The sequence below is a fragment of the Ornithodoros turicata genome, chromosome 6 (genome assembly GCF_037126465.1).
Source record: "Ornithodoros turicata isolate Travis chromosome 6, ASM3712646v1, whole genome shotgun sequence".
In the NCBI taxonomy this organism is placed as follows: Eukaryota; Metazoa; Arthropoda; class Arachnida; order Ixodida; family Argasidae; genus Ornithodoros; species Ornithodoros turicata.
In genome coordinates, this window is record NC_088206.1 from 51,349,597 (window position 1) to 51,377,576 (window position 27,980).

Consider the following 27,980-nt stretch of genomic DNA (forward strand, 5'->3'; position numbering starts at 1 on the left):
TGCCCTACAGGAACGTGTAAGCTTACCCACACAGCCAGGGAAACCTGCTATCTCGTAAAACCCTCGTAAAACCCTTCTGTCCTGAGGCAACCACCAGCTCCGGTGGCGCAGCGGTAACGCGTGCGCTTGGAGACTGGGAGGTCCGCGGTTCGAATCCGCGGGCCGGCTGTGCCGTCTGGGGTTTTTCCTGGGTTTCCCTCAGATGTGTAATAGGCGTATGCCGGCACAGTTCCCCTGAAGTCGGCCCATGGACGCAGCTATCCTCCCCCCGAGCGGATTCCGCTCGGTCTTCCACTTCACCCTTTCCTCTCCATCACCTTTCCCTTCCCGAGAAACATGCCGCCTAATCAGGCAGGCAGACCTCTCGGGTTCCTCCCAACGACACTCCTCCTCCTCCTGAGGCAACTCCCTTCCCTCGTTTTAATTGGAGCTTTTCGTCTTCCGTCGAGGGAAACCTCATGTATTTTGGTGCGAGTCTCATGATGATCGCAAGATTGACATCGTGGATCGCCTCAAACACAGCGTGTTTGCTGCACGCAAAATATTCTTCATTGGTGAGATTGCCGAGAAATGCTCCGGTGGCTTAGAATCTTAATGCCATGAGCACTCTCTGTTCCACCGCCAATGTCGTCCTGCGCCAACGTTGTTCTGTGCAAAAGGAAAAATAATGAAACTCGATCACTTTAGAAACTTCTGAAGCACTTGAACTGATGGGAATCATGTAATTGTGCGCTTTCCGACTAGTGCTACACGAGAGTGCAGAATAAAACAACTCCATAGCTATGTACGTTTCTGTTTTCGCGATCACTGACACGCAGTCAACATTTTACGACTGCCGCGGCTACAAATGCTATAAAACCATATAATGATTATCAGTTGGTCCTATCACATTGCGCTGTGCTTGGAATACATCGGCTTTCAAGTTGACTATAACGAGGGGAACAATGCTCGTAAGTTTCAATGTTGTGAAAACACCGTAACATATACCTCTTTGAATGTCTTCGCGAACAGCGTCGCAAACTTCCTTGGCGGCATCCTTTGAAAGACGGAAGAGAGAAACGAACTGCTCCTCTGTGAGTGTGGTGAACGCGTCTTTATGGGCACGGAACGACCGGGACAATTCCTCTGAATCAACGCCTTGATCTTTAAGAAAAGCATGAACAAGCGCCATTTTGAACAACGAACGGCCCACAGTCTTGAGTAAGACAGATATCCCACATTAGACACGCTCCGATCTAACCCTGGGAACGAGGCTTAGACGGAAGTGAGCACAGTCTCGAACAACTGCGGGGGGGGGGGGGATACCACCCCGGACACCCCCCCCCCCCCCGCGCGTGTAATATGTACTGACCTAACCTAACCTCACTAAGGAATTTGCAAATTACAGCGCAATTTATTACTAGCGTACGCGCGACTTCCGGTTAGCCCTGTTCCCAGGAGGGGGGTCCGATATGGGAATTTTGCAATTTCGCACAGTCTTGCGTCGGCTGACCTCCTCGCCCAACGGCTACGAAGGCCAGACGCCCGGCGACGGTGCAAGGCTGCGAGCAGCCGCCGGCTCTAAAGCGAAACGCACCGCCTCGAAAATATTGTCGCCACCGGCGTGCGAGCTCGGAAGATCTCTGATTGGCTACGCATTATATGTATAAATATTTGGATGCTGATTGGTCTCAAGAACTGGCGTCAGTTTCCTTCACGCTGATTGGGCGACAGTCATTTGATTGAGGCGCGCGTATCCAAACCAGCCGCCGGCTCTAAAGCGAAACGCACCGCCTCGAAAATATTGTCGCCACCGGCGTGCCAGCTCGGAAGACCTCTCATTGGTTGCGCATTATATGTATAAATATTTGGATGCTCATTGGTCTAAAAAACTGGCGTCAGTTTCCTTCGCGCTGATTGGGCGAGAGTCATTTGAGTGAGGAGCGAGCATCCGAACGCGCGAACCGCTCAACGGAAGCAGTCGAACGAACGGAGGAGAAAGAAGAACGACAGAGAAGACATCGCGTCTGTCCGGCCATGCGTGTTCTCTTGGACTGCAACCGTTGCGCACGCAGACGCTACGGGGTAGTTTGAGGGCTTTGAATGCTTTAGATTTAGATTGTGGCGAACTGCTAATGTGAGAACGGAATGGCACATCCACCCCATCATCACAATAGCGGGAAGACGAACATGACATGGAATCCGCCTGCACCTCCAAAGGACGCAGAGATCGTCAGAGAGGAAGTCTGCACTCTTTCCGACGTACTGCAGGTGAACGGTAAGACAAGTTTGATTACTTTTTTGTGACTGAAGGAAGTAATGCAGGTTTATCACGTTAAGTGTATTACGTACAGCATGCGTTTCATTGTGCAGTGCATTGCCGTAACTTGTACGTTTCTGATATGCCGTTAATCAAAATATGTGTGGTTATGCTAGTTGCCCCTCATGCGCGTCTCAGCCGTTCATTCACTGTGATCTACAAACATTCGTGACAAATGCCTTGGTGTTCAAATACGAAATCAAGATAGATTGCCTATCATAGCAGTGATTTTCGTGCAGAGTTACTGATCATCAATGTATTTTTTGTTTTGTTTTAGTTCTCCCGCAACCATCGGCAACAACGACGCACATAGCTCAGCATTGGCTTTTGAACGGCCCTTGGATGTCGAAGTACCTAAAGCTCCAGTGAAGCCTGTTACAAGACGTAAAAAGATATGTACTGTAGCTTTTTCGAGGCAGTTCCCGAGGACAAATAAAGTTGATTTGTCATACACCATTGCTTTTTGATTGTCTGCTTCGGGACAGCATGATCGTTGCTCTACAGCAAGACAACAAGCGCCGAAGACAAACGGACGAGTCTGGGGGGGGGTAGGGGGGACGAGAGGAGAGATAAAAAACCCGAGGAGAGAAGGGGAAGGAGGTTGGGAAAGCAGTTGGTCTGCGCATGCGCACTGGGCCCCAGCTTTTTTCCCGCGCAGCAGCTCGGGGACGCTGTGAGTGGCTCCTCGAGATCACGTGGTTTGGGCGCCCGCCATTTTCCCTGGACCATTGCGTAAACGGCAGCTTCCGGCGGATGTCCAAACGGTCAGTCGAACGGAGGAGAAAGAAAAACGACAGAGGAGACATCGCGTCTGTCCGGCCACGCATGTTCTCTCGGACTTCGGACTGCAGCCGTTGTGCACGCAGACGCTAGGGGTAGTTTGACGGTTTTGAATGCTTTAGATTTAGATTGTGGCCAACTGCTCATGTGAGAACGGGATGGCACATCCACCTGATCATCACAACAGCGAGAAGACGAACATGACATGGAATCCCTGCACCTCCAAAGGACGCAGAAATCGTCAGAGAGGAAGTCTGCACTCTTTCCGACGTACTGCAGGTGAACGGTAAGAGAAGTTTGATTACTTTTTTGTGACCGAAGGAAGTAATGCAGGTTTATCACGTTAAGTGTATTACGTACACCATTTACGAGTCACTCGGTACGTTAGCGGCGTTTCATTGTGCAGTGCATTGCCGTAACTTGTACGTTTCTGATATGCAGCTAATCAAATTATGTGTGGTTTTGCTAGTTGCTCCTCATGCACGTCGCAGCCGTTCATTCACTGTGATCTACGAACATTCGTGACAAATGTGCTTTGGTGTTCAAATACGAAATCAAGATCGATTATCTATGATAGCAGTGATTTTCGTGCGGAGTTACGGATCATCAATAGATTTTTTTTTGTTTGTTTTAGTTCACCCGCAGCCATCGGCAACGACGACGCACATAGCTCAGCATTGGCTTCTGAACTGCCCTTCGATGTCGAAGCACCTAAAGCTCCGGTGAAGCCTGTTACAAGACGTAAAAAGATATGTACTGTAGCTTTTTCGAGGCAGTTCCCGAGGATAAATAAACTTGATTTGTCATACACCATTGCTTTTTGATTGTCTGCTTCGGGACAGCATGATCGTTGCTCTACAGCAAGACAACAAGCGCCGAAGACAAACGGACGAGTCTGGGGGGGGTAGGGGGACGAGAGGAGATACGAAAAACCCGAGGCGAGAATGGGAAGGAGGTTGGGAAAGTCGATCGGCCTCCGCATGCGCACTGGGCCCCGGCTTTTTCCCCGCGCTGCAGCTCGGTGCCGCTGTGAGTGGCTCCTGGAGATCACGTGGTTTGGGCGCCCTCCATTTTCCCTGGACCATTGCGTATAAACGGGAGCTTCCGGTGGACGGCTGCGAGTAAGGGCACTTCTTCCTTCTCCCGACCATGGAGGTAAGAAAGAAACTAAGGAGATGCCCTAAGCGCCTCTCCCAATGCAAGCGATCGTGCTGTGACCCGCGCATGGCATTGTTGTTAGTTGCCCACACACGTGACCCATAAACGTCACGGCAAGACGTCATAAAACATGGCGTCCTCCATGTCCGCGACGTATCTTACCTGAATACAGAGACCAGCTGCGGCCGAATTACTTGTTTCCGCTTTCATAACATCTTTGGAGTTCGAAGTTATCACACCCGTTGAAACACAAGATAGATCATCTCAGTGTGGAAGCAATGAATCACTAAATCGCTAGAAGACGTACGTACGTCATCGTGACATTGCCTGGCTTCTCTTCTGTTTTGCTCAACTTTTGTTGTGATTTATCACGCGGCAAATGTTGAAACGGCCCAAAACCTTCAAAGTATTGTGCGAATAGACTCCTTGAAGGTAAGACTTTGCTAAAGATGAGGTTTGCTAAACTTCCAAGCCTCCGCGCAGACCGCCATAACGCCGAAACACGGGGGGGTCACGTGACCGGGCAACTAGATGGGCGTGGTATTGCCAGGAGCGACCGCTAGAGGGGTCCCACGGCCCTCCGATCTTATAGCCCTCTCCTTAGTTTCTTACCTCCATGCTCCCGACGAAGCGAGTCACGTGCAGCACGCGTAGCTATGGAGACGACACTGCGCTACGCACCGACAAGTGGCCAGTAATCCGCCCCAGGCCTGAAAGCTTCGCGATTTCCCCATTGAAAGCGTGTGCCGGACTTAGTTCACTTGTGTGCCACATGGCGCTCGCTACATGGCCCAGGATGGCGATGCTATTGGGACCTTGCCAGGTTTCGGAGCTTCCGCGCAGTTCTGCGCTCTCGGAAATGTGTCGTGTGGGAACCTCTCAACGACGATGATTTGGCCACGTGGATTTGGTCTTGTGAGTGTGTCTGTGTTGCGTGCCTGCTCGTAAGAAAGGGAGAACTATAACTCGCATGCGTGAGCATTTTTGAACAATGCGAATCGATTTCGCTTGTCATCATAATGAACGAAAGGGAAATGGCACAAGCAAGACCCCCCCTTCCCCTTCTTTCTTTCAATGCCTCCTATATTCTGTAATGCCTGGCAAGACGGTCGCTCCGTACTCCAGAGCCCCTTTCCTGTTCCTCCTCTCCCGCGGCCCTCTTTTTGCAGCGGTGGCGCTAGTTCCCGAGGGTCGCGAGAACTGTCGTCTGCTATCGGTCCGTCATTTTTCGAACTGTTTCGATTGTTTTCGAAATCTTTCGAATTGAAGTGCTTCTTGCCGCAACGCGAGGCTAAATTCTGCTTGCGGACGGCTGCTGCACCTACAGATGCTGTGTGCGTGTCACGTGGTGCGTATCCTAGGGATTTGGCGCCAGCTGACGGAGGCCCTCATACTAACGCGTACATACGCGAAGACCGGGGAGCCCGCTGACTTGACAGGCATAGAGATACAGGAGGCATTGCTTTCTTTTCATACCTCAAACGCCCAAACTCTACTTTTTCTCTTTCTCTCGAGTGAGGAGGCGGCAGGGCTAGCATATGACCACTGATCTTCTGCGAAAAATACATTTTCAACTCCGACAGCATTTCCTCAGAAGACTACGCACGTGATTTCGCAGGCTAGGTCTCGAAAAAAAAACAAAAACAAACGAACAAAAAACAAAGAATTACAGAAATCCAAACAACTTTTATAACCGAGGAACTTGTGTGATAACAATGGTTGTCGTCTGCTAGCATCGTCTGCTAGCCACCGAATGCGCCGGGCACACGGTCCACACCGAAATCAATGCTCTTGGTCAAAAGTTTTCCGGACAAACGTCTATTCTAACATACGGGGACAGTAATTCATGCGTGAGTAGAGCGCACAACCGCCACAATCCGTGGAGGAAGCTGCTTCGCGCTGTACCATGAGCGAAGGTGGTGGTGTAGTATAGTCTTTTCCTCAATGCGGATCGCGGTCTGCTTAGCAGCCTTTTGGGCCATGTAGGAAGCGCCAATGTGGCAGGTAAACGAACTAAGTGCGGCACAGCTTTTTCTTCGGAGCTTTCAGGCCTGGTGTAATACATGGAGGCCTAGGCTCTTCACAGCCGGAGAGATCACGTGATCGATTTAAACCCGACGTCACTAAACCAACGGTTCAAGTCGGCTGGTGAATACAGGCTATGTAGGCAACGCACCGGAAGTTCCTGCATGTACCATGGGCAGCGTAAAATTATGATATGCAACTTTAATGATAACAAACTGAATGCACACGCGAATGAACTCACCTGTTCACTTCGCTGTTCCTGATAAGGGCGTAGTTGTCGCTTTCTCTCACGTAGCAGTAGAACACCTGGAGCACCTCAGTCTCCAGCCACAGTATTTCAAAGTACATATTTCTTGAAATGCAACCAGTGACCTGCTTCAGTAACGTCACATTTCGCGGGAACAAAGGCATTCGTCTGCCGTCGGCATCGGCACGCGTTTGCCGCAAGGACACCTGAACCGAAGGAGCAATACCATATTTCCGCTGTGAGGCTTTCAATATTGTCATTACACATGAAGACCGTTTCCCACGCGGCCAGGTGACGGCTATGACGGCTATTCATCCTCCGTCGAAGACTCTGCGGATAATATCGTGTCATGCTGTGTCTCCGGCGTGCCCTCGTAAGAACAAAAGTTTTGCCGGCGTGACTGCTGGACTATCCCACACTCTAAGAAAAAAAGGTAGAATTTCCTACCCAAACTTGCAGCAGGACAGTACTTCTACCATTTCATGCCAGTCCACACGCGACTTCTCCCCCGCGGGTATAAGCCTGGCGTCCCTTTCCCTTGCTCCTCTCTCTCACGTTTGCTCTAAGAGAAAATGGTAGAATTTCCTACCCAAGCTGGTAGAGCGACAGTTTCTACTCTGTACTTATACTCAAAAGGTAAAACTGGTTGGAGTAGAAACGTGGTTGCAATGCAGCTCTACCAAAATGGGTAGCAAATCATACCTTTTTTTCTCAGAGTGCAAGCTCGAGAGCATTCAGGTTTGGAAAAATCAACATCGCACGGCGTGGACCCCAAGACATTTCGGCCATTATGGTTTCGCCACAGACCAGGACGCGGATGAGAAAGGCGAGACTAGCCATAGCAGACACGAGCCAACCCAGTGTTGTTGCTGAGGGAGTACTCAGCTTTGCGCTCGAATGCAATATTTGAAATTCGGTTACTCAAAGAAAAGAGGGATTCGAAAATAAATATTTCGTAACTGAGATGTACTCTTCCTAGGCTTCCATAAAATCATCAGGTTACCCTGGGTTGAAATTCACTTTACAGTTACTTTAATTTGATGATGCATACACCCAACACCGAAGTGAGGAATTGCTTGGAGTATTAACTCACCACCAAGATAACACCTGTGTTTGTAACTGCTTTCGGTTTAAGACATTCAGTAGGTCCAGTGAAAGTTAAACTTGTGCAGTGCGTAATTTGCCGTGCAGGTTCACATTGGTGCATATAGCCATCAAGCAATATATGGTATCTGTTTTCTCTTAGAAAGGAGGTGCCAATGCTACGTACTCAGAGGTGGACGTCCTGAAAGCACTGGAATTAAGCTATTGCGAATGGTACTGATGATTATCCACGATGATCCTAGACGTGTGCCAATGATGGCCACGTATTGCTTGTCAGCACAGGTTAAAGAACATCAGTACACTTTCACACATCAGGAACTCAACAGAATTCCAGATTCAGATTCGACATATCACATTTCATGAATCCGAATTGGGTGCATATGATGATGATAGAAAGGCAATGGTGGACCAGTGGGCAGTCTATTGTCAGTCTATAGATTGTCAATAGACAGGCAATGGCAGATGAGCATTTCCTTTCTATAGCAGTTTGTCTATAGACCGTTGGTGCCAATCTCCCATCGACAGGCCAAAGAAAGAATAAACGGTAGTTCAAAAGATGTCTATAGACTTGAAACAGACGGGCTATATATTCAATAGACACTTTGTCTATAGACAGGCTATAGGTTGGGCGTAATTTTTTTCATAAGGGTTTGCTGACGACTGTGTACTTTATCGACAAATGAAGTCTTAACTAGAGGAATTTCGTTTTTATAAATGGTGATGATAAAGCTCAGATCAAATGAATCCTTCTGAAACATCACAAGGTGGCAAAACAAAATGCGATTAAATACGAATGACTGCATGTGTGTAACTAGGAGCCTTTCTTGTTGTCTTCTGATATGGGTACCTGCCATCTTACGGTGTTGCAGCTTATTCTTCATGTTTATGGCATGGGTGTTTTTACAATATTGTGCCTTATCGTTTAAGACACGTAACAGTATGAAAAATGAGGCTTCTGCATTGCCTTTGTAGTTTTGTTTTCGGTACAGAACATTATTTGATTTGTAATGTGCCTGAGCAAGTATGCTCGTTCATTCAAGTTAACTTTCTTTATCTATATAATTATATGTCATATTTGTGTGAATGTGTGAAAGGTTACAGAAACTTTATCCTTTAAAGCAGGAAACTGTTTGGACATTTTGTTCGTTGTCAATATCACACAATTTGTTTACTTATTGTGTACCTGAAAGAGCATGGTTCAGTTCTGCTGCATCTCCTTATTTAATTTTAAACAAATTTGTGAATGCGCCAGACGAGCATAGAACAGTACTAGTCAGTTTTCTAGAACATATAACTGTTTGGAACAGCTAAAGTTCTAGTTTGTATTCACTCTTCCGCTCAGGGCAGTTCTTTGATCCATAATGGGCCAGAGCAAGAATGGTAGTCCATTAACCCATTTCATTCATTTAATGGTACAGGTTATATTTATTTATTTATTTAAGTACGTTAAAGACCCCCAGGGTGTATTACATAACGGAGTGGAGAGAAGCACATAAGAAAAGTACAATAGAAACGCGTAACAAAAGTATTACAAAAAGTTAAAAATGAAATATCAAGTTGATAAGGGAAGAAGACCATGTGTACCATGGGAAGAGCATGATGAACCTGAAGCCCTGGACTGGAGGAGGGCAGCCTTAAAATCAGCAGGGTCATGTGTACAAGCAACATGTTCAGGCAAGAGATTCCAGTCACTAATTGTTTTAGGAAAGAATGACGTTAGAAAGGAAGTGGCGTTACAGTGGGGTAGCTTAATCTTATGGATGTGGTCCAGATGAGATGAAATGTAGTTAGCAGGGACTAGGAGACGATCGCGAGCGTTTGTGTTGTGATAAATTTTATGGAAGAGGCACAGCCTGGCTATTAACCGTCTTGACGAGAGAAGATCAACGTCAAGGTTATTTACGTGAAACACTTGCGTCTCTAGAATAGTTGGATGTAATGAAGCGCATCGCTCTGTTTTGAACTGACTCTAATGCTTGAATTAAGTACTCTTGATGGGGATCCCATATGGCCGATGCGTATTCGAGTTTGGGCAGCACGAATGCACGGTATGAAAGCAGTTTTACATGAGGTGGTGCAAGCACAAGGTGCCTACGACGATACCCGAGGCTCCTATTGGCGTCGGCGACAACTTTTTGGATATGAAGTGCCCAACTCATACTCGAATCCAAATGTAGCCCCAGATACTTATATGTTGAAACTCATGAGAGCTGAATGTTGTTAAGTGAGCAGGATGGGTTCGGACTACTTTGAGAACGTGCAAAAGTAATAATTTTGCATTTTGAAACATTTAGTGACATGAGCCATGTTTGCACGACTGAGAAATTGTAAAAAGATCATTTTGAATGAGTTCGGTATCAGCACTAGACTCTACCTGACGATAAATGACACAGTCGTTAGCAAATAGACGGACGGAACAAGAAAGGGATTGGGGTAGATCATTAATGTATATGAGGAAAAGAAGTGATCCTAGGACGGATCCTTGAGGTATGCCTGATGAGACACGGAGAAACTCTGACAAGGTATCGTTAGCAAAAACCGCCTGTCTTCTGCGTGATAAAAATGCACTGATAAAGTTGAGGGCCGCGGGGTCGATGTTTAGTGACGCAAGTTTGTATAGAAGTCGAGAGTGGGGAACTGTGTCAAAGGGTTTTTGCAAAATCCAAAAATATCGCGTCTGTACGACCCCTGTTGTCAAGTGACATTTGAATGTCATGGACGAACTCGACCAGCTGGGTTTCACAAGAGAACCCCTTTCTGAAACCATGCTGGTATTTCGAAAAGAAGTTAATGCGTTCGAGGTGCTTGGCAATATGAGGGTGAACGATATGCTCCAACAGCTTGCATGGGATGCTGGTCAATGAGATGAATCTGAAGTTTGAGGGAACAGAAAGATGTCCGCTCTTTGGAATAGGAATGACTTTCGCTTGGCGCCAATCCATTGGAACCTCCCCAACTTGTAGGCATTGGTTAAAGATAAGGGATAAGATATGACTAGAAGTATGTCGGGTACTTTTCAGTATTTCGGAGTTAATCATGTCAAGGCCAGGCGATGAAGATGACTTCAGGGACTCTATGAGCTTCACAATGCCAGCCGGAAAAATGGAAATAGGTGACATAGTTATATAGCTTACAGGATCAGGTGAAGGAAGTTGCAATGTGGTTTCAACAACAACCACTGAGGCGAAATAACTATTGAGCGTGGCAGCGCTTTCTTCGGCAGGAACATCATCACCAGAGTCATTTTTTCAGTTGAATAACAGAGTCATGGGCGGGGTTGATAATTTTCCAAAATTTTGGGGGGTTACTATTCAGAAGGGCAGGAAGGGTGGATTTCAAGAAAATTTCCATTGCTTCCTTCATAGCTCTCATATATTCGCTTGAAGCTGTCTTGTACGCATCCCAGGAAGCTACACTACAACGCATCCTAGCTTTCCGATAGGCTCGTTTTTTCTTATTTGCTAAGCGCTTTAATTGGCGCGTGTACCACGGAGCACTTTCACATGATCGGATAGTAATCTTTGGCACATAACGCTCGGTTAAGCGGTTTAAGACAGTCTTAAACGCTGACCAGTTTTCCTCATCAGAGCGAGTGTGACATACCTCAGAAAAACTCTCCAGAAAGTTACAGAGTTCCCAGTTTATGGCATCGTAGTTGCCTCTATTATAGTCTCTTATTTCGATGCATCTAGATTTGTGTTCAGCTCGAGGGAGGTTTATAAAACTGTATAATCCTGTGATCACTAAGACCATCGAGAAATACAAGTGAAGAAAATAACTCTGGTGATGATGTAAGCATGAGGTCAAGAATACTCTCACGTGATTCGCAAATGCGTATTGGTTCAGTAACCAGTTGTTTGAGGTCAAACGTTAAGCACAATTCACAGAACTCAGAGCTACATGAGTTAGGAGCTTTGGGTTGGTAAACGTTACTCCAGTCAATATCCGGATAATCAAAATCACCAAGGAGAACAACTTTATGCGCAGGAAAACAGCGCCGGACAAATGAGAGTGCATCGTGGAGTTTAGTGACAAAACAGATATCATCGGGGGGTCGGTAACATACACCGACTAGTACCTTCACATATTGTGGCCCAAGCATACACCAAACCATTTCAATGTCACCAGGCACAGCAATGGGACGCGAACATATTGCACTTTTAACACCGAGAAGAACACCACCGCCACGTCTGCCAACACGATCATGGCGATACACTGTAAAGCTAGGCAAGACTTCAGAGCTCTCTACATTTGGTGTCAGCCAAGTTTCAGTTAAGGCAATGATGTCAGTTTCGGTTGTAACTAGTAAACACTGTAATTCATCCCGCTTAGGAAGAATGCTACGTATGTTTGAGAACAGAACTGACATAGGAATGCACAGTGGAGAAACGAGCTCAGAACGCTGTGGTTGCTACACAATGGCGGGATAAGTACTGTTCCCTTCTGCATCAGCGGCCAGAGAAGAATGTGAGCGCATAGACTGGACATCGCGGACTTCGTTTGCTGCCTCATCAAAGATGTAGCATTTGTTTCCGATTTGTAACTTGTTAAAGCGAAGGCGGAAAGGCTGCCCTTGCGTGTGCCCAAATGCAATCAATTTCCTCCTGGCATTTCGGACCGACGGCGTAAAGTCTTCGGGTACTACTAGTGCAGTACCTTTAAGTTTGAATGCATTTCTCAAGATTGCTTCCTTGGTTTTGTAGCTTGAGAACTTTACAATAATCGGACACGTTTTGGATTCTTGGAAACGTCCCACACGGTGCGCCCTTTCAATCTGTTAGGAGTGAACTGTGACACCCAAATTGTCATGGCACATTGTCCGCATCTTCTCTTCCGATTCCTTCCACGTTTCATTGCTAGTGTCCGTGATGCCATAAAAAACAAGATTGTCCCTTCTAGATCTGCCTTCGAGGTCGTCAATACGGGTCCTCAATGTAGCTATCTCCGAAGAAGCCACGGATAAACTACCCTGCACGTCCTTTACTTCTGGTATCCGATTTTGTATTTCCGATATGTCTGACTCGATTCTATCAACACGTGAATTAAGTTCGGTTAAGGGTGCCTTAAACTCATGCTGCTCTGTCTGGATTGCTTTCACCTCCTTCAGCAATGTGTCCTGACCTGTGCTTAGTTTGTCAAGCAAGGTCATCATAGGATTGAACTGGGTCTCTTGTTCTACGATAGCTACGATGTTCGGCTATTTTTTTCGTTGGGATATTTCGTGAATATCATTGTCAATTATCATGAACTTGAGTGAATTCGGCACACTCTTCATATTGGTAGTGTACAAAAGTGACCTTTACTGGGCAAATATCTGAGTTCAGTTCGCAAATAGTATTTACATAATTCAATTATGTAAATACTTAGGATACATGACATTCACATCAGTAAAAAAACTACCGTAAAATTTACGTATATTTTAATGGCAGCTATGTTGCCGGACTTTTCCCGTTAAAATTACGGCCACTTCGGAAGAAGTACTGCCGTTAAATTTACAGTAATTTTGATGTAACCAGAATGCTGTTTTTTTCCCGTGAAAATTACTGTGCCTTACAAAAAATGCAGCCGTAAAATTTACAGGGATTTTAATGGCAGCTATGTTGCCGGCTCTTTCCCATAATTTTCACGGCCACCTGAGAGAGTCGGCTTTTGTTTGAAGTGTGGAGTGCATTAATTCCCACAAATATGGGAACAGCACCGAAGGATGTGTAATTGTGTTTGTCTTCCTTTAATGGAATTGCAAGTCATACAGTTATGTGTGACACAAGTCATAGAGTACAGGACTGAGCATTTATTGTACATACAGAGAAATGGTGAAAAATCTGTGACATCTGTTGAATCTGCAGCGATAAAAAAAAACATCTTAGAGTTGCAAAGTATATTAAGTGTATCTGGTTACCAAGTAAAACGTTCCCTTACACTTGTGCTGTTTTCGACACAATCTCCAGAACTTCTTCATAGGTTCTGGCTTTGTTCTTCAGCTTGCTGCCCCTGCAGGGCTGATCCACAGTATACCCCTGTAAGAAAGAAAATGCAGGATATGTAGTACGACAGTTACTACCATTTGAATGCAGGTCCACATGCACACACCTCTGCACATTACACGTTCAGTATGGTTGCACTAGTACAGGCACCTTCATGGTGCTGGCTGAGTACTTTCCAATACAAGCGAAGAAATATCTTAAGGTCTTATACTGTTCATAAAGACCTTCACTCATACTGGGATAGTACATATATCAATTTAAATATTGTTAGATATTGATGATTTCATGTTGAGTGACTGTGTGAAGATGCAATGATCTTACAGTGTTTCTCATTATAGATGTAGCCTAAAATTGTTGAAACGAAGAATATGTTTGGTTATGAAATAAGCACGCTTCACTCGTATAATCACAAATGTCACTGAGATTGTTCCAGGAAATACATGCCAAGCAATTCAACAGGTAGTTCCAATCACAAAATACGTTTTTAATGAACGAATCAGCAACGCCATTAGTGAACAAAGTACAAATTTTTACTTTTGATGACTAGTGACACGGGTGATGTATGTTGGGATGAGATGGTTAGTTTATGGAAAATCACTGCTCACCATGCACCATCTAATCTCACCATGCACAAGAGAATTGCGTGCTTGTGTTTTGTTATAAAATATGTACCACATAAATTCGCTGCACCCTAATGTCCTTCATACTGACACATGCACGTCCCGCACCTGTACTACTCATCACCGAAAAAAAAAGGGAGAGAAAGCACACAATTTCCATGTTGAATCTAACACTGATTTCTTTGTTCGGCACACAAATCATGATTAGAGCTACCTCCCCGTTTGCCTCGCATCCATTTTACCCACTAATCATTTTAAAACAGCATACTCCAATTGTGTCGCACCAGTATAATATTTTGTGATCAAAATGGGCTTTCTGTACAACTCAGTTTTTAGACTATAGTCATAACAAAGAAACAACTTTGTAATGCTTCTTGCATTCTGAATGTATAAATACTATGGAGGGCAGACCACAGCATCACGGTGCACCAGCGTACAGAGGGCACCACACTTTCTTACTGCTAGGGAGAAACAGAAGATGGGTGATTTCACGCAGGATCAGGCAGGGTGGTCTGGTCAACCTCTCCAATTTTTTCTTTCAAACATATATTAAAGCCTCGTCCCTAGGAAGCATACTGGCACTGAAAGTAGTTTAAAATAATTGATGGTTATTTTTTAATGAATTATCATTCAGATGTGGGCATTTCGACCATTGCACTTCGTACGCAGTTCAACGCCACATATCTTCATATCTATTTGACATATTCAGCTGAATTTGTTTTCAAGTGTTGTGTCAGGTGGGTAGCACTGCGTCCTATGCTCTGAGAATCCTAAGGTTTGCCTCTGAGGAGATAAAAAAATCGCAAAGTTGCCTCATTTGTAAAATATGATACGTTTTGAGAACCTCACAGCTCGGCCCCCACTTGTGATGCTTGAAAATGATCTGCATCATTTTGTTTGTTTCGAAATGACCTTTCTCCGCATAGCGATTACATCGTATCGCGAATTGCACCCCAACGGTCTTTTTGTGAATGGTATCTACGGAAAATGCGTATACTCGACATCGCACATCCTATATATTCCCACTCGTAAACTAACAAACGTTCTTCATGACGACTCAAAACAGCACATAAAAAAAATGCTTCAGACATGGTCGAAATTACGTTGCGAATGACATTGAGTTACGAACGTAACTTCGACCATCCCTGAAGCAAATTTTTGTGTGTGCTGTTTCGAGTCTTCTCGGAGAATGTTTGTGAGTAAAATGAACGATGTCACGAATGGGAATATATGGGATACACGCTGTCGAATTTACGCATTTCTCGTAGACACCCTTCATAAGCGGACTGTTGGGGCCGTTGCCATAATTCACAATGCAATGTACTTGTTATGCGAGGAAAGGGCATTTCGAGACGAACGCAATGATGTGGATAATTTTCCGGTATCACAAATGGGGGACGAGTTATGAGCTTCCCAAAACGTATCATATTTTACAAATGAAGCAACTTTGCGATTTTTTGCTCATCAAAGATGCACCTTCTTACAATGCAGAACTTCGTATGCAGTGCTACCCATCCCAGGCAATACACGGATAACAAATTCAGCTAAATATGTCAAATAGTTATGAAGATACTTGGCGTCAAACTGCATAGAAAGCGCAATGGTCGAAATGCACACATCTGAATGATAGTACATTAAAAAATAACCACCAATTATTTTCAACTACTTTCAGCGCCAATATACCTCCTAGGAACAAAGCTTTAAAGGGACTCTGACCAGAAGTTCGACAAATATTTCGTTTGCATCTATTACGAAGGTATAATATGCCTCCAAGCCACACGCGGAATATTTTGGCTGTGCGCGGAGGCAAAGTTTGCCAAACGGGGAGCTGAAAACTGGCTTCGCTTTTCCCCCTCAACTCGCGCAATCGGGGCCGAAATCTAGCCTCTTTGCAGTGGACATCCGCCAATTTTCGTGTGCGTGACGAAATCACGAGGGCCACGTTTCATTGGGCGCCCGGACCGGAAGTTCTGTTGTTAGTGAGTTTGTGAGAGCGCCGGCATCCGTCCGGAAAGCGATCTTCAATATGGACGTCGAAGGAAGAAATGCGGAGACTTCGAGCACGGAACTTCTTTCTGACCTTTCTGCGATCGAGAGGAAAATTCTGCGTGCTGAACAGCTCGGTAGGCTTTCGAAACGTCGCCGATGCCGCGAATGCGAGACGAAGTTAGAGCTCTACGAACATCAGTCACAGATGAAGCAAACAGCATGAGTCGCCTGTCTTCAGGTAAGCGATGAGCTTTTTAACGCACACTGTGATCGAACATGTAAACGTTCTCAGAAATTTCGTGTTCTGATATCTAATGCGCACTTGCTGTTCATGGTGCCGGTGTGGCTGGTGTGTCATAATGCCGAAGGAGATCGAATGCTTGTGCTGCAAGGAGCTCGAAAACACTGCCGAATGACTGCAGTATGAGTGCATTACAACCCACAAAGATTTCCAACTTCGATTCTTCAACATGACTGTCCTGAAGGTCGCATATTGAACTCCGTGGGCAGCGCGAACCTATGAGCGACTATATTCACAAGTAAGTCACATGTGTCCTTGTCGAACGATGTTAAAATTTGGGCGCCCAAAACTGGTTTGGTCCTGCAATAAAGTCGTTAAAAACTCCAGTACAGGGCGCAGCACATAAAAAGGCTATACAGTACACGACTCTGAACTGGAGAAAACCAATGTAGGCAATTTTGTAATTGTCAGTGTGCTGTGTCCTGAGTCACGTTTTTATGTATTGCCCTGTGCATAATATTTTAGCGTAGGTTTTTAGCGATATTGAGTGTTCTTGATTGTCGATTCAGTGAAAAGTAAAACAATGTTGGGTTCTAAAAGAACACAGCATGTGTAGTAATGTACAAGGTGTGGGCAGGTAAACTGTAGTTGCTCTCAGGTACATGTAGAAATGACATTGCACACACACTGTACTGTAACCGGTTACCTATTTGCCTAAACTATATTTTATGTACATCTGTGTACATGCAGATACACTGCGTATCGCCAGTTTGCAAGGTGAGTATGGCACAAGCTTGGGAAAAACAAGATCATGGTCATCCCAGCCTGTGCAGTGAAGAGAGTCTGGCAAGCCTTTCCCACAGTAAATGCCACAGGTTTCAAGTACCCAAGATCCTAACTGGGGGTACCTCTTCGCACAGCTCGTCTATCACATTTAAAATAATTCAGCATCTGTATTTAGGATTATCTATAGCTCTCAGGATGATGCATGGTTCATGAGTTCAACATGTTGTGTTGAAACACAACACTAGTGCTTTTTAATTAGTCTTGCGGAACGATAGATGAGCACTCCTTTCGTGACATTGTGTACCATTGCTACAGTGAACAATTTCTTGAGCAAGACTGATGAGCGAACGAAAAATAGTCTTGTCTTCCAAATATGTATGTTCCTTGTAACTTCCGTATTTGTTAAGTGACTCATGTTGATGTCCCCCTCATGTAATGCCTGCAATGGCCTTTGAGATATATTCATAAATAAATAAATATCAAAACCGGAAAAAGATGTAACACGTATCCTCTCTTTGTGTGAATGATACATAAACATTCTCATAAGATTTGTACGTAGTCACACTTTGCCTCATTTTGCATAAAGCCTAGTACATCATCTCCACATCTTCAATCTCCAAAGCAGTACAAGGCTAAAGTAATCAGCTACTACATAAAAAGAAGGAGGGGAGGAAAACAAACGCTGGCACATCTAAAATTCGAAGAAACCCTGGTGCTTTCACGGGGCTACTCACGGCTCAGTGCTGGATCAGATCCCGATGGAAAACAGCTTTTCTGAGCCTCAGTGATAGATTCCCTTGATTGCACTGACTGTGAGGCACAACTCATTGGCTTGGTGGCAAGTGGGCTTGCGTCTGATAGTAAGATTTGGAAGAAAGGGAGCAAGGAACATCTCTCTACGGTCTTAAGAAGGATATCAACATTACCTGTCAAGGTACAGCATTTCATGTTGCTTTCAGTAAGTACAACACTCCTCATAGCAGTTACCATTCGTGTTGGGAAAGCATGCTGAAGTTAGCTCAGGCAGTGCATCCAGAACTGTGAATCGGGTTCATAGAGAGCACCTGGTGAGAGGGACAGCAACAGTGTCCAGTAAAGACTCTCCAGGAATTTCGTGCAGGTTTGGGGGACACAGCTTTTAATAGTGTTGATGGAAAGCAGGGTGTGTGAAACACTGACTTCTGGTAGATGAATTCTTGTTATTTATAACCAGGTACCCATGTTCTAGTAATCTAGAAAAAGCCTTGGCTCTCTTGGAGGAAATTGCTAATGAATCTGAGTGTCTTTTGTGGAAACAGGTTGTAACTGCCTTTCTATCCACCCTTCTTAGTTGCCCTAGCAAAAGCAAATATGTAATGATGTACACCATATCTGATGCTAGCACACTAATTGCTTTGAGTGTTCTCAGGCTTCTGAAATGGAGCTACCTCGTACATACGCTGTGCCATGTCGGCAAGAACATAAATCAGATTGCCTTTACTTTTTAAGTTGGCCCTTCAGTGCTTCATGTGACTGCAACGATGGCACCCCCAAAACAATAGGCAGCAAGAATGATTTCTGCAATGTATTGAGCTTTGTAAAACAACAACTTTATTTGAAAATATATTCCAAAAGCCGGGTGACAACCTCATAATGTAGCATCCTTTACTGCAAACACCGCTCAACACAACGAATAAAAACAGAGCGTAAACGTTTTGTCGCCTATCCGGGTGGCATCATCAGTACAACAAAGGCCAAAGATGAGCACATCAGCCTATCTAAGAGGGAATCTTACACATCCGATAGGGGGCCACGGTATGTATTACAGGCTGAAGCATCACGCCTGATAAAGCAGGATTCTAAGAACTTTCTAGGGCCCCATCGCTAGTCATGAGCAAAGGTTACTGCACCATCAAAATATATGTCCCTTAGGACAGCAGTGGTAGACTGATTCGGTCCTGTTTAGTTAAGCTAAGCATTAGTAGCCCTGGCAACTGGCTCTTTTAGTCTTGTCCCACGTCTTTTGTCTATCTCGCCAATGTAGGTTGCATCACATTCTATGCACTCGACTTGATATGCACAGTCAAAATGCCTGATGGGCACAGTGCCCTCCAAATAGCGTATGAAATACGTTGGATGAAAGGAATGCGGACCACTGATTTGACTCCTTTGATGTTGTTTTTGATTGTTCTCTGTTGGAGGGATGATGCCACCTGGATAGGCAATGAAATGTTTACTCTCTTTATTCTTAATTGTTGTGTTAAGCCAGTGTTCTGAGTAAAGGATTTTACATTATGAACTTTGTTTGAATGATGATTAGTGGCGAGCTTCATACTGTGGTGTCTCCACCTGTATCTCAGAGCGGAAGAAACTATGTCCGATCTCCTGTAAGCCTGTTCCCAAAAGAAGACTTCCTCGTCTTCCACTTTATTCACGTGCCCCCATGATCTGGCTACATCATCTTCCTCTCACTACACCACATCTTCCCCCTTGTAGACAAACTGTTCCGTAACGGAAATAAACCCAAATAAACCCAATAAAAATCCCACACAAAATTCTAGTTCTTTCATGTAGCCTCGTAGCGAACCGGTGGTCGTCGATTCCTTGTACTGCGTCGAAGTGCAGGCAGTGGTGAAGTCACTGGTGCAGATGTAAAGTCCAAGGGACGAGGCTGGGGCTCTGCTGGAAATTCCACGGAAAACCAAGGGTTCCATGTGCGATTGCTGACGCTGGATGCTGCCACAGGTGCAAATTTAGATGAATGCCAAACCTTCCCGTCCTCCAAAAGAAAGGACAAAGGGCCTCGTCTAGCGATGATTTTGAGAGGAGGGCTGAATCGGAAAGTACCTTTCCGTTGCCGACGCGGATTACGGACACGCACATAGTCGCCTACAGCGTAATTTCTTGCATGGGACCCACGACGATTGTCTGTGTACACTTTCTGTTTCGACTGCCTCATCTTGACGCGTTCTTCAAGTACCGCACTCTGCGGTGTTGAGCTGTAGAGATGAGTTTGGTTATAACCCGCGATGTGTAGGCGTGTTCGCAAATTTCTTCCATGAAGTAGAACTGCTGGTGGTACCCCCGTGGTAGCATGCGGTGTTGCTCTGTATACTGTGAGGTACTCCAGAACCGCAGCAGAAATAGGCTTGCTCTCCAATGCGGATAGTTGAATGATGTTCTTCAAGACACCATTAAATCTTTCGACCAACCCGTTTGCTTGAGGGTAGTACAGTGATACGTTGGAATGCCGAATGCCACGCTGGTGGAGAAAATCCTTGAATTCTGTTGCAACAAATTGAGGACCATTGTCAGTAACGATTTCGTCCGGAAAGCCTTCTCTGCTGAATACGTGTTTAAGAAAGTTAGTAATCGCAGATGTTGTAACTGATGAAGCGAAAGCAATCTCAGGCCATTTGCTGTGGTAATCTACCAGTGTGATGGCGTACTTGCAATGAGCTGGTAAATGGTCGAAAGGTCCAACAATGTCGATAGCAAGTTTTGACCACGGCGCAGTTGGGAACGGGACTGGGTGCAGTGGTGGCACACTTGTTTTCGCTGATTTGTCAGCAGACTGACAAACGTTGCAAGAGCTGACGAGTTGTTCCACTCGTTTATCCATGCCAGGCCACCAGTACTGCTCTCGGAGTCTTTGTTTTGTGCGGACAATCCCAGGATGAGTCTCATGAGCGAGCTCCAGGAAACGGCTTGTCAACGCCATGGGCACAATCACACGATCACCTCGTAACAAAAGTTCGTTCATGACTGAAAGTTCTGCACGACATCGATAAAACGGAAGAATGTCTTCGGAGCGTGATCCTGAAGATGGCCACGAGTCATTCTTCACGTGCTGCATTACCTCTTGCAATATGGGATCGCTGCGTGTGGCGCTTTGTATCTCTTGCTTCGTTACTGCAGACACTATGCAAATTACTTCTTCCTCCGAAGTATCTTGCGCTGGCAAGGGAAGTCTTGAAAGAGCATCGGCGACACAATTCTCGGCGCCTTTCTTGTATTGTACGGTGAAGTTGTAGTAGAACAAACGTGCAGACCACCTCGAAATGCGCAGAGGACGATGCCCTAAACCTTGCGAACCAAGAAGTGTAACCAAGGCCTTATGGTCGGTGCATAATGTAAATGGTCGACCCCACAGGTATATATGCCAGTATTCACATGCCCAAAGGCATGCCAGGGCTTCGCGTTCACCCACGGAGTATTTTCGTTCTTGTTCCGATAGTGTACGTGAACCAAATGCAACGGTTCGGAGCTGTGAGCCATCGTGCTGCTGAAGAACTGCACCCAACCCGTACGAGGAGGCATCAGTTGTAACGGTCACTGGAAGGGTAGGATTGAACATGGTGAGATTCGGGCAGGTCACCAAAAGCTTCTTCACTTGCTTGAAGCCTTGGTCAGCAGCAGCAGTCCAAGCAAAAGGCTGCTTTCGGCGTAGCAGGTCACGCATCGGCTCTACCACTTCGGCATAATGGGGTATGAACTTTGAATAATACCCGGCCAACCCGAGGAATGAGCGAAGCGACTTCAGGTCCTTGGGAGGTGGTGCCTTTTCAATGGCGGTAACTGCTGTCTGTTGCGGTAGTAATCCCGAAGAAGTGACTGTGTGACCCAAAAAAGGTAATTCACTGACATTAAACAGACATTTGTCGTTGAGTTTGAGTCCCTCGGAAGCAAGGCGTCGTAAAACGGCGCGGACGTTCTGCATGTGTTCTTCCTCCGTTCGGCCGTAAATGATGATATCATCAATGTAAAATAGTACTCCTTTGCAACCTTGTAATACCAGGGACATCATGTGCTGAAAAGCGGACGGTGCGGAAGCAAGGCCAAAACACACTCGTTTGAAACGGAAAAGTCCTTCGTGTGTTATGAAAGCAGTCAAGTCGCGGCTCTCTGGGTGGAGTAGGACTTGGTGATATGCAGAAGCTAGATCAAGCTTCGTGAAGCGTTTGGCGCCAGACAAAGCGTTCAAGAGTTCCTCTGTGTGAGGAAGAGGAAAACAATCTGGAACTACTGCCTTGTTTGCCTCCCGAAGATCGACGCAAAGACGGATGTTGCCATTCTTTTTCTTGACAACAACGATCGGAGACACCCATTCAGATGCTGTTATCCTTTCAATAATATCATCCGCTTCTAATCGTCGAAGTTCCTCAGACACTTTCTCGCGTACAGTATGGGGTAGACGTCGGAGCTTCGACGTCACCGGCGCAACATTGTGACGCACTGTGACTCTGTGCACGTAGTTTCTTGCTAAACCAGGTCTGCCGTCGAAAAGTTGGAAGAATTCTTCTGTGAGCTCCGCTGGCAAAGGTGTTGAAATTGTAGCTGTGTTGAAACATGAGAGTTGCATGCCGTCGATGTTTATTCCTAAGGACGTAAGTGCATCCAGACCCAAAAGTGAAGTGCCATCCTGCACAACGTAAAATACGAGGCACGTCGCCTTATCTTTGTAAGCTACTTGCGCTGGAAAGCATCCCAGTACTGGAATATGGCGTTTCGAGAAGTCCAGTAGGCGAACAGTTGCCGGCTGTAACGGATGCTGCGACGCAAACATGGAGTCGTACGTGTCATGGCACATAACTGACACTGAAGAACCTGTGTCGATCAAAAACTGCATGCGTCTGTCTTCAACGTTCAGCGTAACGTATATTCCAGTTTTCGTCTTCTCGCGGGTGTGAAGTTGTAGCACCGTTGGGTTTGTGTCGAAGATTTCTGCCTCTCCAGGCGACTGCGATGACGTCAATTGTTGAAGAGGTTTTGTAGATCGGCATACAGGAGCAAAATGTCCTACCTTCCCGCAGGAGAAACATTTCTGGTTTCGTGCTTTACACGATGGCGAATTAGCGAGGTGAAAGGAAGACCCGCAACGATAGCAGTGAGATCCCGCTTGAGTGTGCCGTGGCTTCAACGGTCCAGTCTTCTGTCGGTTGCTGACAGATTTCTTCGTGCTTTTCTTGAAAAGTCGTTGAACTGTATTTTCAGAAGTATTCGCGAACTCTCTTACGTCTCGGTGAACTTGTTCTAGCTGGCGTGCAATCTGTACTGTTCTCGCCAAAGTAAGCGACGGTCCTTCCAGAAGTAGACGATCACGTAAGTGCGGAATGTTTGTAGACTCAACGATTTGGTCACGAATCATAAGATCCGAAGTCGATCCGAAATCGCAGGTATTTGCAAGTTTCCGAAGTGCAATGACAAAATCATCAAGAGATTCGCCGTATTGCTGGCCACGCTGGCGGAAACGATGACGTTCGGCGATAGGGTTAGCTGCAACTGCGTAGTGCAAATCCAACTTCTGCAGAGCACTATTGTACGCATCAGTTTGTGAAGAGCCAGGAGCTTCTGAATCTGCTGAAGGCGAAGGTAGTAGGTCGAAAAGTCGTTGACCTTCAGTGCCTAGGCAATGATACAGGATTGCCGCCTTGCGGGCTACTGCTGTGGACTCAAAACCAGCGGCGAGCACGTAGTTTTCGAACGTCTTCCGCCATGACTGCCATGGCATTGCTGGCCTCCCAGGCGTGGACAGAAAGAAAGGCGGTGGAGGTAAACCAGACATGGTACGGTCGAGGTCAAGGGAAATAGTATTAGGTTCTCACCAGGCTCGTCGCCAAAAATTAATGTGGTGTCTCCACCTGTATCTCAGAGCGGAAGAAACTATGTCCGATCTCCTGTAAGCCTGTTCCCAAAAGAAGACTTCCTCGTCTTCCACTTTATTCACGTGCCCCCATGATCTGGCTACATCATCTTCCTCTCACTACACCACACATACCCTGGGCCACTACTCTAACAATTGCTTGTGGTAGTGTGGCGAAATGGAATAACGAGCCTTGTAGACAATTTACTTGGCAATATATTTATTTCTCTCTCATAGGTTGAAGAACCCAGTGTGGTGTTACATAACGGAGGGGCACGTAATTATACAAGACCGATCACCAAAAGGCCTTGCTTTTGACTAGATTAAAATGTGAAGCGATTGTAATATAACAAATGCTGCATGGTGGCGATATGATAGGTTCTCCTCACGAGTTGTCGCCACAGTTACGGTTAGAAACTGCATATCCAGCTAGCAGGATCAAATTTTAATTAGGCTACTTTGGCCAACACGCGAGCATAGAGCACAGTGTCAAAAGCCCTTACAAAATAAAAAGAATACTACATCTACGTGGACCCAGAAATCAAGACAGTTTGAAATGCTGTGAACGAATTCCACTACGTTAGTTTTGCCTGAATACCCTTTTCTAAAGCCATGCTGGAATTTAAAAAAAGGAATCGACATGGTAGTACATGATGTCCTCCATTAGTTTACAGGGAACCCTAAAAAGTGGAGCTGGTTAATAGATAGAAGGAGCATAGTTGTCACCTCTTCTGAAGACAGGAATAAGCTTGAGACCTATGTCCTCGACTCGCACACATACTAAGAACCTTTGACACAGATTAACATATCTTCATTCCAGCTCTTTCACTTTCAGATGTTCATCTCTGTTGAGTGGTCTGTCATTCTTGTAATACAGATTGGAATTGAAATGCAGGTGCATAAGGGATGCTCTGAAAGAAAAGTGTTTGGTTTTAGTCCTGTTAATGTTTCTGAAAACGAAAACAAACTTCACGGTGACTATGAAATGAGCAATTCCAGGATGGCAGCAAAAAATATATCTCGCCATATCATTATATCCACCTGGCACTTCAATTGAATAATGGCAGTTGAAGATGATGATGATTCAATTTAATGACGCATAAGCAACTCGGGCTATAGTGCACCAAAACCATGATAAAACTGTGACTTGTTAAATATCAGACGATTATACTAAAATAATATACTTTGTTGGTTGGTAAATTGAGATATAGACAAAAACATGATATGATAAAAATAAGCAATTGAAGAAAAGGCAATTGTTGGCTTTGTGTGACTGATGTCGAATTTGCCACACTACGTGTTGAATAACAATGTATGCTGATATGCTGTAGCATATAAAGTACAATCATACACACGCTCAATATGTGGTGGATATGTGAAACCAATATACACATACTTACATTTCAAACTTTCTTGAAAAAGGCAGTCCAAGTCTGTCGGATTTGCCAGACTCTATACAAAGCCAGTAAGCACAGTGTGGAATGACTGATTCATCTTTCGAAGGCAGAGGTGCAGCTACCACGACGCTTCGTCACCTCAATGCTTCGGAGCGGCATAGCCTAGTAAGAAGCCATCAGAAGGATCTCATAAAGATAACTTGGTTGAAAAAGTGGAGGGTTCTGTGGGATATGTAAGAAAGCATACGCGTTACACAACAGCTACGAGAATGATCGACTGCACCTGCATGGCTGTCAGTACCTAGACTTGAAGCTGAAAAATAAATGTGCTAACCTTGTTGATACTACTTTTCCGTCAGGACCACACGAGAGCAAATTTGGTTTCTTTAGTTGAAGGTATCATCAGATCCCCATGCTCCTTTGAGATGCAGCCGACAGAAGTTCGCTGAGGCGAGTGACTGCCGTTGCGGTTCGTCGCTTCGCAGCAGATCAAGAACAGTACACCGCAACGATAGGTGAAACGTTCAGAATATGGTGACCAACTCCAACACCAACCCAATGACCCGAACAAAAAGGATGAACCGGGAGTCACACAAGTTCGCAGTTCGCAAGCTCGGCATACGGCATCCATTACAACTGACCGGATACGGAAGCACGCCGTGTACAGATTGAAAAGAAAATCGTAGAAACTGTTGGAGGTGATAAACGCAGGGTATATTTTTTCTTTTTGAGGCTCTGTAACAAAAACATATTAACGTAGAAATGCCATTTCATCAAGGAAATTGACAAATATTGCGTGACCACGTGACGCGTTTGAGCCAATTGTGGGTGTTGCGAGTGGCCCCCGTGTTGACGTCATCTTGATGGTGGGCCGGGGTGGATATTCTATATAAAGGTATGTTTTCTCGGTTTGACGCTAGGCGTGCTGCACTCGGATGAAGTCGAATGTTTAAAATTCGAGTTTAGAGAAACCGTGGGGTTTTAATGCGTGAATTTTCGCATGGAGAGTCCTTGTTGGGTGCTTTATCGACTACAAGTACGAAAGAGCTCCCACGGTTTCTGGTCAGAGTCCCTTTAAAATATGTTTGAAAGAAAAAAAATGAAGAGGTCGACCGGACCACCCTGTCTGATCCGGTGTGGTCACCCAGCTTTCAATATATTAAGATATGGAGCTACACGTACTAGCCAGCCACCAGTAGCTTTACTCAACGACTTTGTTTCCAACAAAAAATAAGGAGAGGGACACCGAACATTATCCGCCATGCTATGCACTTATTGACACAAATTCTAAGTGGGTAAGAAGGCACAATTTCAATTGCAAAGGAATGCTAATGTTCAAGGGTGGACAAGCAGCATGCCAACCCAACAAAATACCCTAATTCCATGTGAAGTTATAAGGGACACCAGCTCCTTATGTTCTACCTTTCGAGACATTGGTGTGACATTTAAGTTATGAACACAACAAGCATGTGTTACCGTCACTAAAGAACAGCAGTACAAACAGCTAAATGAAATAAGCTGGAATAATATCAGTTTCTAGTTGAAATGTGCTCCTGCAGAGTGAAGGATTGAAATGATAAAGTGATGCAATGCTGATTGATGATAAAAACTGAAATACTCACTCAGTATCACGAGAAACCATGCAAAAGAGATGCCCCCTCCTGGATCTTCTTCCAGAAAGTGATCCAAGGCCAAGGGTGTCTTGGATGTCTTTCCACACGACTTGGCCGGGAAGGATGGTGTGCCCAGAAGTGACCATCTCTGCTGCAACAGATTGGAACCAAACAAATTATGCAGGGTCAAGAACACGTTAAACATGTTCAACAATCATGACATCGTTCAAGTAACACCACATTGACAAGTCATACGCATATGAAGCATGTGATACGTCATATACGCATGTTCTTAGATCTTTTCACCTAGAATACAAAATTTACAGCAGAGCGGTTTAGCATTCAGTATCTTGGAGCACTGAAGTATGCAAAGAAGTAAATCTAACACATCAGCGAGATAATCCAGGTTACATCAGTGGGCATATGCGCACGGAGCTTGCTCAGCTTCTTTTAGCCGGCAGCAGCTTCAAGTAACGGTGACTGGAAATAGTACACAGGATCATTTCCCTTTTCGCATACAATAAGGCGAAAGTATGTGTCTTCTGGGAGTACCCCAGGCAAACATTTTTTTCACTGGTACCAGTTGAACTGTGTTATCGAACAGGGACCAGTGCAACCGGTTCCAGCTCAACTAGTACCAGTTGGGACAACTGGTCTCTGTTCGATAACACAGTTCACCCAGTCCCAGTTGCAACTGGTCCCAGCAGAGACTGGGACCAGAAATCAGTTGGGCCAACTGGTACCAGTTGTGACTAGAACCAGCCAGAAACCATTTGGCCCAACTGGTTTCTAACCGGTCGCAGTCTCGGCTGGAGCTGGTTGCAAACCTAATTGTTGAACTTGGACCAGTTGAAGTAGTTTGACTTACAGTGGCCTGCTCGGACAGAGGCTAGCTGGTAGGCAACCAGTGCCACTTCGCAGGATCGCTGTTCCCAGCAACGACAGATCCAAAGAACAATGCAAATGCAAAATTACATTTCACTTGTAATCAAACATTGCACATATTCTAATGTACATGTAGCATAACTATAATGTAATTAAACAAAGGAGTAGAGGAACTACAGAGTTACATGGAATAGATAATATTTCATGGCTGATGGGTCCCTTGCTCGACT

General features: G+C 45.3%; 2 long non-coding RNA genes across 2 annotated transcripts; one reads left to right on the forward strand and one right to left on the reverse strand.

Moving 5' to 3' along the window:
- The first annotated feature begins 2,208 nt into the window (after window positions 1–2,208).
- On the forward strand, window positions 2,209–2,755 carry LOC135398022 (uncharacterized). Its single transcript, XR_010423955.1, has 2 exons — window positions 2,209–2,257; window positions 2,577–2,755. It is a non-coding gene; the product is annotated as an uncharacterized LOC135398022 (long non-coding RNA).
- Window positions 2,756–13,376: 10,621 nt separating this feature from the next.
- Window positions 13,377–27,002, reverse strand: LOC135398023 (uncharacterized). Its single transcript, XR_010423956.1, has 3 exons — window positions 26,875–27,002; window positions 13,533–13,630; window positions 13,377–13,453 (listed from the first exon to the last, which is right to left on the reverse strand). It is a non-coding gene; the product is annotated as an uncharacterized LOC135398023 (long non-coding RNA).
- Window positions 27,003–27,980: the final 978 nt, after the last annotated feature.